This window comes from Ovis canadensis, chromosome 2 (assembly GCF_042477335.2).
Source record: "Ovis canadensis isolate MfBH-ARS-UI-01 breed Bighorn chromosome 2, ARS-UI_OviCan_v2, whole genome shotgun sequence".
NCBI classification, from domain to species: Eukaryota; Metazoa; Chordata; class Mammalia; order Artiodactyla; family Bovidae; genus Ovis; species Ovis canadensis.
The window spans coordinates 51,627,543-51,641,204 of NC_091246.1; the positions used below are offsets into that span (position 1 = coordinate 51,627,543).

Genomic DNA, 13,662 nt, shown 5'->3' on the forward strand with positions numbered 1-13,662 from the left:
AAGATAGACATCTAAAGATAGACTTCTAAAGCTGTGCCCAGCTTTACATTAGGCTCTGTGAACTGAAATATGTCAAAAGTATTTCCAAATACAACACCTTACATATAACAGCTCCCAAACTGTGCCTATAGGTTTGATATTAACAGGAATAAGAGAACTGTTAGCTAAGGCTTAAACATCTATCTGTTACACATAGATTTTACTATAGTCAGATATACTCTGAATCCTCTTAGAACTGATACACTTGGGTCACAGAGTCTAGTAAAATAATTAAACATATTGATTTCATTGTACTGTAAATGCACAAGACATTTTCAGTGATTCCTTTTATCAAATAAAAAATCCTTTTCAAAACATTTTATAATTTGAATAAATGCTTTCCTTAAATTGGATTTTCAAATATGAGGTTTCCTCCAGGCAGTGATTCTTAAGCTTTGGGGAGGCGCTGAGTCTTTCAAGAAGCTGGTAACCACTAGATAGGTTCTTCCAGAAGAATGCACAGATTTATATATGTGCAAGACACTGCAAAAAATTCAGGGTTGGTGAACTTAAGGTGAAGATCAGAAAAGAAGTTAACCCTGACTGAGGCTTTGCAGCCATTGGAAGGGCTTTGATTTCTACTCTAAATCAGATGAGTAACCACTGGAGGATTTTGAACTTGCCTTTTAGCAGAGGCAGTCTGGCCTCTGTGAAGAGAATAGACTTGAAGGGGGCGAGGGCATAGACTTGAAGATCACTGCAGTCATCCAGGTGAGAGAGGATGGTAGTTGGAAACAGGTAGTAGCAGTGGAAAAGTGAGAAGCAGTCAGATTCCGACATGGTTTGAAGGTACAGCACCAGGATTTTCTAACCATGTGGGATGTGGTGTGTGAGTGAGAAAAGAGGAGTCAAAGATGACTCTAAGATTTTTGGCCTGAGCAACTTGAAGGTTGGAATTGCCATTATCTGCGATGAGGAACACTGAAGGCATGCAAGTATGCTGGAAGAAGGGGAAAGAAAAAGGGAATATTAGCGACCAAGTTTTGGACTTTAAACTTGAGATGCTTATTAAATATCCAAACAAAGATGCTGAGTAGACAGTTGATATCTGGAGAGAGGTTGGGCTGTAATAATATTCATCTGTAAAATTAGGATAATAATATAATAATGCCTACATAAGAATACTTTTTATTGGGATGATTAAATGGGCTTCCCTGGTGGCTCAGAGGTTAAAGCATCTGCCTCCAATGCAGGAGACCCAGGTTAGATCCCTGGGTTGGGAAGATCCCCTGGAGAAGGAAATGGTAACCCACTCCAGTATTCTTGCCTGGAGAATCTCATGGACAGAGGAGCCTGGCAGGCTACAGTCCACAGGGTCGCAAAGAGTTGGACCCGATTGAGCAACTTCACTTCACTCCAAACAAGACAATGCATGTAAAGCTCTCAGGGCAGGATCTGGTACACAGTATGCCCTTGATACATTTTAACTATTGTTTTTGTTAAAACTTAAATACTTTCAGTACTTCTATCATTACTATAAAGTTATGATTGTGGTTGCTTTTAAGGTTGATAAGTCGTTATTAGCGACAGTTCTCGAGCATGATTTGCAAAGGAAAACAAGATTTTCTGCAACGGCAGTGGTTTGGAATTGGTTTCTATCCCCCAGAGTTTAAAATTTGGAAGGCTTCTGCACACATTCAATAATCTTCACAGGTATTATGTCACGTTTCTTAAATAATCAGTGTGTTGTTTCATCAACCCAGAGTTCACTTTGTTTTAAAGAGAATTTGATGTGAAGAATGAGGCAGTTTATCAGAGGAAACTGAGGATCAGCAAAGACCCTGCAGGGAAACATTTCCAACCCATCTGTGTGCCCCGGTGATATGACTGTGACACGAGGAAGCATGAGAACTGACTGACTACCCCATCTTGACTTCAGGAGCTACAGATGTTATTGCCAGTCACAGGCTCACCTAGCTCCTCTTAACGCTGATTCACAAAACCCACAACCAATGTCTCCCTGAAACAGCAAGATTCCTAGGGGTATTCTCCATGAAAAAGTACACCTTCGCTGTCTCTTATTATTCACTGATTTTTTTAGCTGTTTTACATTGAGAAGGTGAAAACAAGAGCTGGCATGGTTTTATTACATACTTGTAGATCTTTGAAACAATGAGCTTCTAGCATCAAAACCTAAACAATATCTCCTTCTTTTTGCATCCCTTTGAATTTTGACTATAATTTCTTGACCCTGTAATTCCCTTCAACATCTATGACAGGCCTAATGCTCAATAATTGTCTATTACTATTCCTCCTAATCTCCAGCTGTACCCAAAAGGATGAGGTGATGAAGCCATTCAAACAGTCCAAAAATGCTTCTGTAACAAATAGATGACTAAGGTCACGTACTGGAGAAGGAAATGGCAACCCCCTACAGTGTTCTTGCCTGGAGAATCCCAGGGACAGGGGAGTCTGGTGGGCTGCCATCTATGGGGTCGCACAGAGTCGGACACGACGTGACTTAGCAGCAGCAAGGTCACGTACAGTCACAGGTCTTGCTTGATGGCTTTAGCAACAGCAGCACAACAACACAGGCAAGGGTAGATGTACCAGTGAGGGGAGAGAGAGAGCAAAGGACACACAAGAGAGGCTCCTTCTCCAAATCTTTGTTTTCTTCCATGTGTAAATGAGGCCACATAAACTGAGCTAAGGGATGCTAAAAAGCAGGGCAATGCTCAATTAAATTTCATGAAACACCACCAGTTTCATTCCTTTTCCTTGATTCTTTTGCTAGTTTCTAACAATTACTACAGTCACAGTGATATGTTTCAAGCAGATCTCCAGGGGTGGCTCCACATGAGAAAGTAACTCTTCTCCCTCTCTTCCCCGAGGAGTCAGGAGATGACATCTCAAGGACTAGGTCCTATAGAACAGCAGGACATGTGAGAGGCTGACAGGACCCTTCTACATCTGTGGTTGCCTGCCAGCACCTTACTCCAGCCTCTGTCTGCTGTGGGCCCCAGAACTTTAAGTGGAGGAAAACTAAAAGATTTGAGAACTGATAAGTCTAACTAAAGCTAGTCAAAGAGATCTAGGGCAAAAGCTGAATGAATTTGTACCTTGCCCGTGTTTTTCTATTTCTAAAGAGATTTCTGGAAGTGGGGAGAGGTTCTATTAATTTTTAGAGTAAATTTTAGTTTTACATTTTCCAGCCAGGCTAAGGGGGGAGAGGACTGAGTTTTGACCATATTCAGGCATGATGGTAACAGAGGAAAAGGCTGTCTAGCAAGAGATGTTTATACTTCAATCTCTTTGGCCTTAAAATGCAGAACTCAAGCCCACCAGAAAAAATGCAGGTGTTTTTTGGTCCTTGGGCGGCATGACCAAAAAATTTACCATCCAAACCAGGATACTTTTTAGAGTGAAACAAGGCAATATAAATAAATAATGCCAGCAGTATAACAAGCATAAACTGGGACTATCCAGGCAAACCAGACAGACATCACCCTCATCACTTATCACCAAATGAGTCCCTGTCTGCCAAAATTGCTTCATCACTTAAGACACTTGACCCAAAAGATGGTTCCATAATTAACACGGAGATTAAATGTCCTCTCCTCCCTACTGGGTAAATAGGTCCTAGTGTTTATACTTCAATGGGGGGGCTTCATGTGGGGCTTCCCAGGTGGTGCTAGTAGTAAAGAACCTGCCTGCCAGTGCAGGAGACTTAAGAGATGTGGGTTTGATCCCTGGGTCAGGAAGATCCCTTGGAGGAGGAAATGGCAACCCACTCCAGTATTCTTGCCTGGAGAATCCCATGGACAGAAGTGTCTGGCGAGCTACAGTCCACAGGGTTGCAAAGAGTCAGACAGGACTGAAGCAATTTAGCACCAGCAGCAGTGTTTTATGAACACATGAACAGCTATCTTTCTTTTCCTCCTTTCTCTTATCCAACCATCTCTCTAGTCATTTTAATTGCAGAGCCCTTTTCCAAGTTCTGTCTACCCGGCCTTGCCACCATCTTAGCTCTACATTCTTGATCCAGAAAGTTCATCCAGAGGCCTGAAAGTTACATAACCCATATCCTGAATCCAGTTAGTGGGAATGAGCTGAATTTTAAAACTCTGTAAGAAAGACAATGGGATTGAGAATTAGTCTTCTCTGGCCCTGCAAAGCAGGACAGGGGTCCTAACGCAATTTTCTGGGTCCCATCAGATAGGTAGCCCTTCCCAATACTAGCATAGAGCTCCTCCGGGGCATGGAATATGGACAATCCAACTCTGTATCACAGTGGCCAGCGCCCAGTACAGCGGCTGGTGCAGAGGGTTCTCAGTACATGCTATGGAACCAGAACTCTGCTCCCTCACACCCACCAGCTCCAGGCTCTTCTCTACCCATGGTTTGCCTCCCCATATCTGTGCAGTAAGAGGGAACCCTGCACACGATCTCACATCTGCTGGTCGGACTGGGCTTCAGCTGTCAACCCCCAGGGACCAGCTAGCATTCTGCTCCTCTCAAGTACTGCTCTGAGTCAAACAGAGCTTCCCACAGAGTCCAGGTGTGCACAGGCTGGGTCTATTGGGTTCCATTCGGTTCACAAACGCTCCACAAAGCCCATTACCTCCCCAGCCCTAGAATGGATGCTGGAGATACATGGCGAGAGTTGTATATGACCTTGAAAGGTTATGGACACAGCAGGGCACAGGGGTAAACAGCAAGGACTCTACAGCCCAACTACCTGGGTCTGTATCCCAGCTCTACAATCACCATTATCTACCTGAGTTTTCCATTTAGAAAATGGAATAAGAGAGGCTGCCCCAGAGGGCTGGTGTGAGAACTCTTAATAGTGTAATTCTGATTATGATCATTGTGATTTGGAATCCTGCTTGGCACAGAGTAAACAGTCAGTGAATTTAACTATTACTATTTCTGTGTTTTGGCTCCTCTTCCTGGAGGTCCATTTCCTTTCCTTCTTTCTGCATCTGGCTGGTCCCCTCAGGAGGGCCTTTACTTTGCTCCTGGCTCAACTTAATCCTGAGAGCCAAAAACAGAACTTTGCCACACCAACACTTGTGCTTTGTCCACTAGGATACAAACTCATATACCCTCAAGAATTAAGAGATTATGCATCCATCTTTCTGAACCCAAGTGAATCATCACACAGGCATTTTTCTAAGAAGATGAAGAAACTCTTGGTCAACACAAAGGAAGGACAAGACTTGAAAGGAGTTATCCTGAGCCAGAAGGTTGACTTCCTGAGCACACCTTGTGCCTACGTGCTTCCAGTTACTTCAGGAACAAAGGCGGGAGTTTCCATACACCTCTCAGAGATTCTGACACCAGTGTACTAGACCTAGTAAGAGTTGGTTATAAAGCATTTATTTAATTAGGCATATATATATATATACCTTTCTTTATGCTTCTCAAGGAATCTTTCATTTAATTATCAAAGGCACCACTTATTTAAGACTTCAGAAGAAACTGGATGTTTTTCACTTGGCTAAGGCAAGTTTCTATGAGTTTCTATGACTCAATGGTTCATAGCCTCAAACTCAAAAAAAAAAAAAAACCCACCTCAATTCATCCACTTAACAGTTACATTCAAAAACACTTCTGGAGAAGGGAATGGCAACCCACTCTAGTATTCTTGACTGGAGAATCCCACGGATAGAGGAGCCTGGTGGGCTACAGTTCATGAGGTCTCAAAAACACTGCGCTGCTGTCAGGCCTCTCCCAGCTAAGCTCCAGGTGGTACTCTTTGCATCATTTCCAACATTCAAATTTGGGATAATTTCAGTGCAAAAAAATTAATCAAAACTATTGGCTAAAAAAACATAAAAACTTGTCCCAAATGTGATCATTTTATTATGAAGTGAAAACTAACACTGCTTTGCCACCCACCCACCCCGACTCCAATCCTTGGAAATGCTTCCTTCTGACAGACCTGAGCTAGATCCATAAGACACAATGGTGAGCCATTGTGCCTCAGATGTCTCCACTTCTAGGGTGACTTAAAGTAAATCTGTATACTAGCTTGGCTCCTTTTTGCTGAAGGCCTGGAACAGATGGCTGATTGCCACATGCTCTTAATATACACTCACCTGCTTCCTTCCACTGATGTCTGCAGTCTTCACACTTCACAGAATCCCAGAGTATCAGTCCTGGAAGGGACTTTAGAGACCAGCCAATCCAAGCCCTCATTTTACAAACGGGGACACTGGAGCCTACAAAAAGGAAAACACTTGTTCAAGATCACACAGCTCATGAATGAAAGAGTTGAGACTAGAACTGATGAGCAGGAGACTCATCTCCCTGGGGTATCATCCTTCTTCCAACTGGTTCTTATACTCTCTGCCCTAGTTGGCTTTCCTACACTTGACACAAAATCCACACCCTCTTGAGGTGTGCCAGCAGCCTGTGAAGCTCACCCATAGTGCACTAACCTAGCTCAGCTGGCCCAGGGCTCTTTCCCTGCAGAGGAATGGGTGTCATGTGACTTGGAAATACACACTGTGTAGGGATGCATGTGACGTTCACGTGTATCAGTCATTGCATGTCTTCCAAGTCCATCAGGCTGAGAAGGAAGCAGAGCCTATGAGTCATATATAATGTCTCAGACTTCTAAGTCTTTTCTAGGCTTACAATTTCAGGTTACCCAACAACAAAAGCTTTGATACCATTCCTCAAAATCAACTTATTTGACAACAAGCATTTACCTAGGAGACACTTACTGAACAGTTCCCATCTGCTAGGTACTATGAGATTAAAAATGAGCAAAACATGATGGCTATCCTTTTTAAGGGACAGAGAAGAGCACACACACAGTGGCAAGACACTGTGCTCAGTGCTCTGACACTCTCACAGGAGTAGGAACAGATCATGCAGACACACAGCTAAGCCAGCACAGGAGAGTTAGCGAAGGCTTTTCTTAATTTTTAATTTTATTTGTTTTTAATTTAGTTCCTCCAATTTTACTATAATATAATCGACAGAAAGCACTATATATGCTTCAAACAGTTTACTAATTTGACTTGCATACATCATGAACTTATTACAGTAAATTTAGTGAACATTCACCATCTCATGTAGATACAAAATTAAAGAAATAAAAAAGAACATTTTTTTCATTGTGCTGACAATTCTTAGGATTTACTCTCTTATCAATTTTCATATATAACATATAGCAGTGTTATATTTCTCATGTTGTATATCACATCCCTAGAACTTATTTATCTTATAATTGGAAGTTTGTACTTTTTGAATGCTTTCATTCAATCACCCCACTGCCACACCCCATCTCCAGTAACCACAAATCCTATCTCCTTTCCTATGCGTTTGTTTTTGAAGTATAGTTGACCTACAAGATTATGTAAATTCCTGTTACACAAAATAGTGACTCAATAGTTCTGTACATTTCAGACTGATCACCGCAATATGTGGTCTGTACGCCAAAAGATATTATATAACTCTTGACTATATTCTCCACACTGTACATTTTATATGTGCGACACATTTATTTCACAAGAATTCTGTATCTCTTAATCTCCCTTACCTATTTCTCTTCTCTCCCAAACCCCCTCCTCTTCAACAATCATCAATTTGTTCTCAGCATCTATGACCCTGTTTCTGTTTTATTTTTTGTTCGTTTGTTTTAAATTTTACCTATAAGTGAAACCATGCGGTATTTGTCTTTTTCTTTCTTTCTGATTTCACTTTGCTTAATGCCCTCTAGGTCCATCCATGTTGCTGGAAATGGCAAGATTTCCTTCTTTTTATGGCTGAGTAATATTCCATTGTGTATTTATACCACTTCTTTTTTATCCATTCATCTATCAACGGGTACTTAGGATACTTCTGTATCTCAGCTATTATAAATAATGTTGTAATGAACATGGCAGTGTACATATCTTTTCTAGTTAGTGTTTTCATGCTTTTCACCCAGAAGTGAAATCACTGGATTGTACGGTATTTCCATGTTTAATTTTCTGAGGACTCTCCATACTATTTTCCACAGTGGCTGTGCCAATTTTTTGTCCCCACCAACAGTGCATATGGGTTTCCTTTCTCCACACCCTTACCAATACTTGTTATTTGTTGTCTTTTTTGATAATAGCCATTCTTACAGGTGTGAGGTGATATCTCGTCTTGATTTTCATTTCCCTGACGACTAGTGATGTTGAGCATCTCTTCATGTACCTGTTAATCATCAGTATGTCTTTTTTGGAAAAATGTCTATTCAGATTGTCTGCCCATTTTTTGATTAGGTTTTCTTGGGTGGAAGGGATGTTGAATAGTATGAGTTCTTGGAACGTTTTCTATATGAATCCCTTATCAGTGACACTGTTTGCATATATCTTCTCCCATTCAGTACATGACCTTTTCATTTGTTGGTAATTTCCTTCACTGTGCAAAAGCTTTTTAGTTTGATGTAGTCCTACTTGTTTATTTTTGTTTTTATTTCCTTCACCTGAGAGGACATGTCCAAAAAATATTAACCCAGATCAATGTTAAAGAGTTGACCACCTGTGTTTTCTTCTAGAAGTTTTATGGTTTCAGATCTTACACTTAGTTTTTTGTTGTCGTTGTTCAGTTTCCAAGTTGTATCCAAGACTTTGCAACCCCACAGACTGCAGTATGCCAGGCTTCCCTGTCCTTCACAATTTCTCGGAGTTTGCTCAAACTAAAGGTAAAGGAGAAAAGGAAATATATACCCATCTGAATGCAGCATTCCAAAGAATAGCAAGGAGAGATAAGAAAGCCTTCCTCAAAGATCAATGCAAAGAAAAAGAGGAAAAGAATAGAATGGGAAAGACTAGAGACCTCTTCAAGAAATTTAGAGATACCAAGGGGACATTTCATGCAAAGATGGGCACAATAAAGGATAGAAACAGTATGGAGCTAACAGAAATAGAAGATATTAAGAAGAGGTGGCAAGAATACACAGAACTATATGAAAAAGATCTTAATGACCCAGATACCTATGATGGTGTGATCACTCACCTAGAACCAGACATCTTGGAGTGCAAACTCAAGTGGCCTTCAGAAGCATCACTACAAACAAAGTTAGTGGAGCTGATGGAATTTCAGCTGAGCTTTTTCAAATCCTAAAAGATGATGCTGTGAAAGTGCTGCACTCAATATACCAGCAAATTTGGAAAACTCAGCAGTGGCCACAGGACTGGAAAAGATCAGTTTTCATTCCAATCTCAAAGAAGGGCAATGCCAAAGAATATTCAAACTACCACATAATTGCACTCATTTCACACACTAGGAAAGTAATGCTCAAAAGTTTCCATGCTAGGCTTCAATAGTACATGAACTGAGAACTTCCAGATGTTCAAGCTGGATTTAGAAAAGGCAGAGGAACCAGAGATCAAATTGCCAACATCTGTTGGATCACAGAAAAAGCAAGAGAATTCCAGAAAAATATCTACTTCTGCTTCATTGACTATGCTAAAGCCCTTGACTGTGTGGATCACAACAAACTGTGGAAAATTCTTAAAGAAATGGGAATACTAGACCACCTTATGTGCCTCCTGTGAAACCTGAAACCTGTCAAGAAGCAACAACAGACTGGTTCCAAATTGGGAAGGGAGTACGTCAAGGCTGTATATTGTTATCCTGCTTATTTAACTTATATGCAGAGTACATCATGAGAAATGCTGGGCTGGATGAAGCACAAGCTGGAATCAAGATTGCTGGGAGAAATATCAATAACCTCAGATATGCAGATGACACCACCCTTATGGCAGAAAGCGAAGAAGAACTAAAGAGCCTCTTGATGAAGGTAAAGGAGGAGAATGAAAAAGCTGGCTTAAAACTCAACATTCAAAAACAAACATCATGGCATCCAGTCCCAACACTTCATGGCAAATAGATGGGAAAACAATGGGAACAGTGACAAACTTTATTTTCTTGGGCTTCAAAGTCACTGTAGATGGTGACTGCAGCCATGAAACTAAGACACTTGCTCCTTGGAAGAAAAGCTATGACAAACCTAGACAGTGTATTAAAAAAAAACAGAGACATTACTTTGTCAACAAAGGTCCATATAGTCAAAGCTGTGGTTTTTCCAGTAGTCATGTATGGATGTGAGAGTTGGACCATAAAGAAGTCTGAGAGCCACAGAATTGATGCTTTCGAACTGTGGTGTTGTAGAAGACTTTTGAGAGTCCCTTGGACAAAAGGAGATCAAGCCCGTCAATCCTAAAGGAAATCAATCTTGAACATTCATTGTAAGGACTGATGCTAAAGCTGAAACTCCAATACTTTGGCCACCTGATGTGAAGAACTGATTCACTGGAAAAGACCCTGATGCCGGTAAAGATTGAAGGCACGAGAAGGGGACAACAGAGGATGAGATGGTTAGTTGGCATCACCAACTCAATGGACATGAGTTTGAGCAAGCTCCAGGAGATGGTGAAGGACAGGGAAGCCTGGGGTGCTGTAGTCCATGGGGTTGCAAAGAGTCAGACATGACTGAGTGATTAAACAACAACAACTCACAGATTAAGGCCTGGCCTTCACTGGCACTTCCTTCACTCACAATCTGTGCAAACAACATATAGCTACCCAAATTTGATATGCTAGAGCAAAATATATTCCTACCTTTAGGAAGCTTTATGTTTTCTAAGATGAGAAAATATGCTTGTGGGTATCTACTTGTTTGCTTTGATCAGCCAGGTGTGTCATCTGGAAAATGCTGGGGACAGGGTGTGGAGAAATCATACTGGTAGCCTCGTCCTTTTTTTCCTGTGGAAGTTAAAAGTAAGGAGCTCATTTCCAGCTTCTGCAAAGGTCTCCTGACATGGGATGAAAACAAGTCTAACAAAGGTGGATGTGCTGTCACTAAACCAATGAAAGATTCTTTTTTCCTTCTAGCTCTTTCACTTGATAAATATTAATTAAGTGCTTATCATACAACAGGTTCTACATTTTTACTAATAGGCAAGAAACTATATCCAGCTGTGTATAAGCACATTTCTACAACACATACTATGTGTGTTTTGTGTGATGGGGGTGAGGTGGGAGTAGTGGCAAAATCAATCATCTAACCTCTGCCAAGGAGATGGCTGGTAATTATTATGTGCTCTAAATAATGTCAATGCAAACTAAACCCTGGAGTATATTTTACTTCTCCTGCTGCTAAATAATAAGAACTTACAGCACAAGGAAGAAAACCTCTTCTGAAAACAAACAAAATTTCCCATCCCTTGTTTGTAATTTCCAGAGATCTGGAAATCTGACACCTATACTCTTGGCCAGAGAGGGCTTTTTTCCCTTAGGAAAAAAAAAGGTGGGGAGTGTCACTGAGAGAAGTTGAGAACTCTGAATTTAAGGTAATAATTATAATGATCAAAACATGTTAAAGGTCCACAAAGATTATTACAATAATGTTTCTCAGAGTAATATTTATAGGGAAAATATCGAAGTAATCTAAATGCTCAAAGGTAGAGGTTAATTACATAAATTATGGTACATTCATATAGAGAATCAGAGAAGGCAATGGCAACCCACTCCAGTGTTCTTGCATGGAGAATCTCAGGGATGGCGGAGCCTGGTGGGCTACCACCTATGAGGTCGCACAGAGTTGGACACGACTGAAGTGACTTAGCGGCAGCAGCAGCAGCATATAGAGAATACCACAGAGACATCATTAATGATATTTAGAAGAATACTTAAAGATGTAGGAAGACAGTCAATATAGCTTAAATGGAAAATGCAAGTTAAAATAGTATATACCATGTTATCCATTTTGGTAAAAAATAGATATATAAAGAAGTGCACACATACATGCACACACAAAATGTATATGTATATTTGAGAGCACAGACTCCTACCCCAGCCCCAGCCAGCTCTGCCTCTAACTAGCTTCCCTCTGGACCTCAGTTTTCTCATCTGAAGGGGCTGTAGGTTCAATATGTGAAAACTACACATCCTCTATAAACTAGAAACCACAAAGTTCCTGTGATTATATGCTGGAATTATTTCCCAATCATGAGTCATCTCACATCTCTGACTTTGCAAATACAAATTCCTCCCCAGTGATAGAAATTAAGGTTAATTATTTTATGGGTAGTCTGTACACAATGAATGCTTGTGTGCAGTACCATCTGGGAAGCTGAGGCAAAGGAAATAGCTCTTGAAACCCTCCTGGGGTTGAAATGAAAAACAAGACAGGTTGTGACATCAACTACCATTTGATCAGACTAAATAACACAAATATCAATATTAAATTATGTGCGCATACTTTTTATTTTTGCCTTCTGTGGCAAAGCACAGGGAATTCTTTGCTTCTAGCCTTTCATGCAAGATTATAAAGAAAGAACAGGAAAGACAGACACAGAATTTCAGCATTTTAGAACTGCAAGTGACTTTAAAGATTTGACTCAAGTCCCTCATCATTTCAATGAGGAACAAAATGAGAGGTCCAAGATGTGAAAAAGCTAATTCCAGTATTAACTTCCTGAAGCATGGTCTCTCAATTTACCTCACCTATGTCAACCATAATTGGACAATACCACCACTTACATACCAAACAAACAAGCCAAAAAAATAAAAACCATGAAAAGAAAAAACAAATAGCCAAACCTCTTTTACTGTTTCCTCCATTACAACTAGAGGAGCCATGCAAGGGGGAGAGAGTTAACCAGGATGAACGTTTCTGAGACAGGAACTGTTCACCTTCCAGCCTGCATCCAGAACCAGTTCCTCACCCCAAGACACAGCTGCGCCATATTGCCACCCACTACTTTCCTGTCTACAAGAAGGCAAGCACCAGACCTTTGGAAGAGAACTGTCATGAGAGTAACACTTTCCTTTAACAAATCAGCCACGAATTACCATATCATCAAATAAACCTTGGATGAATAAAACGCAAATGCTAACAATCTGTTCTTTTTCACGAAGAAGCATGATTTTCTATTAATTTCCCCCCTCTTTGGTTCCCTATGAATCCAGGGAAGTTACTCAAGAGCATCTTAGCAAAGAAAAAAATGGGTAGTTCCATATGAGAACGGTTTATCTAAATTCAGTCAGCATTAGAGACCCAAGTTACTGGAATCACTTAAGAACTCACCCCTTTCCAATCCGGATGTGGGATGCTATATTCTTCCTACCATGGGAAACACACACATTGGCCATTCTGATAGCTCACCACATCTGATAATATTTTGATGTCCATACCCTCCAGACCAGAAGCCCTAGATGATATAATTAGAATTCAAATGCACAGACTGTTAGAAGCGAAAGGGACTCTCAAGAGAATTGAATCATATCTCCTCTCTTTATAACTGAAGAAACACAGCTGCAGTGGAACAGAGTCTTGTCCCTCCTCACATGGCTAGGAGAAGGCAATGGCACCCGACTCCAGTACTCTTGCCTGGAAAATCCCATGGACGGAGGAGCCTGGTGGGCTGCAGTCCATGGGGTCGCTAAGAGTCGGACACCACTGAGTGACTTCACTTTCACTTTTCACTTTCATGCATTGGAGAAGGACATGGCAACACACTCCAGTGTTCTTGCCTGGAGAATCCCAGGGACGGGGGAGCCTGCTGGGCTGCCGTCTATGGGTCGCACAGAGTCGGACACAGCTGAAGCAACTTAGCAGCAGCAGCAGCAGCACATGGCTAGATAATGGTAGTGCCAGATCTGAAGGCTATGTCTCCAGTCTTCCGGTTCAAG

General features: G+C 41.1%; 1 non-coding gene across 1 annotated transcript; it reads left to right on the plus strand.

Annotated features, from left to right (window-relative positions):
- The first annotated feature begins 1,190 nt into the window (after positions 1-1,190).
- On the plus strand, positions 1,191-1,262 carry TRNAW-CCA (transfer RNA tryptophan (anticodon CCA)). The gene has a single exon. It is a non-coding gene; the product is annotated as a tRNA-Trp (tRNA).
- Positions 1,263-13,662: the final 12,400 nt, after the last annotated feature.